Below are 1,495 nucleotides of genomic sequence, written 5' to 3' on the forward strand. Positions count from 1 at the left end.
AAAGATGAGTGCCAAAGAATTGATGCTTTTGAACTGTGGTGTTGGAGAAGACTCTTGAGAGTCCCTTGGACTGCAAGGAGATCCAACCAGTCCATTCTAAAGGAGATCAGTCCTGGGTGTTCTTTGGAAAAACTGATGCTGAGGCTGAAACTCCAATACTTTGGCCACCTGATGTGAAGAGTTGACTCATTGGAAAAGACTCCGATGCTGGGAGAGATTGGAGGCAGGAGGAGAAGGGTACAACAGAGGATGAGATGGCTGGATGGCATCACCAACTTGATGGGCATGAGTTTTTATGAACTCCGGGAGTTGGTGATAGACAGGGAGGCCTGGTGTGCTGCAATTCATGGGGTCACAAAGGTTCGGACACGACTGAGCGACTGAACTGACAGAAAGGCAGACAATTAATCACATAAGTTAGCAATGCATAAAGTTTGTTAGATGGAGGTAAGTAGGATGAAGGAAAACAAAACCAGTGAGGGGATCCTGGAGTGTTGGTGGTGGGCGTCTGTACTTTATCTAAAGTGCTGAGGGAAGAGATATTGTTGGGGAGGGGAAGCTGAGTGGTAATTTTTAAAATGTAAGGTTACAGCAACTGGGAAAATCAGTCTCGTGTTGAGCTGTGACCATCAGTCCTCTGCTCACATTGGACAGTCTGCAGTGCTGCTGAACAATGGGAAGCCGTGCTAAGAGCATGAATCACCGAGACAGTGCCTGGCTTTGTATCTTGTCTACTAGTTGAAGCACCTGAAGCAATTTCTGTAATCTCTTTGTAGCTCTGCTTTCTAGTGAGTGAACTATGGAAAAAGTAGTAGCTATGGTACAGGGTGTTTTAGAAGAAATGAGTTAACTTGTACCAAGAACAGCACCTGAAACACAATCAGTCCTCTGCAAATGTTACATATTATCCTAAGGAGCAAACTCATTCTGCTCTCCATTCCTTTTCTCCAGCACACTATCTTTATTGACAAATGATACTTGCTTAAACAAATAATGCAACTTCCTGCCCCTTAAGAATAATCTGGAGGTTGTAAAAGATAATATATGGGGAAAACTTCTTAGCCCTGGGAAAAAAGTTCTTATTCCCCAAAGCTTAAGTACGAGAGAAATGTCTGAATTTCTGTATCTTCTAAAATTTAACTTCTATGGATATTATTTGACAGTCTATCAGTCTGTATTTATAGGCAATATTTTAGTAAATAATAAATTATTATAAGTGAGAATATATATTGTTGATGTTCAGGCGCTCAATTGTGTCCAACTCTTTGTGACCCCATAGACTCAGGATGCCAGGCCTCCCTTCCCGGTCCTTCACCATCTCCTGGAGCTTGCTCAACTCATGTCCATGGTGGTCAGTGATTCCATCCAACCTTCCCGTCCTCTGTCATCCCCTTCTCCTCCTGCCTTCAATCTTTCCCAGCATCAGAGTCTTTTCAGAGTCAGCTCTTCGCATCAGGTAGCCAGAGTATTGGAGCTTCAGTTTTAGCATCAGTGC

Source organism: Capricornis sumatraensis, chromosome 5 (assembly GCF_032405125.1).
Source record: "Capricornis sumatraensis isolate serow.1 chromosome 5, serow.2, whole genome shotgun sequence".
NCBI lineage: Eukaryota > Metazoa > Chordata > Mammalia > Artiodactyla > Bovidae > Capricornis > Capricornis sumatraensis.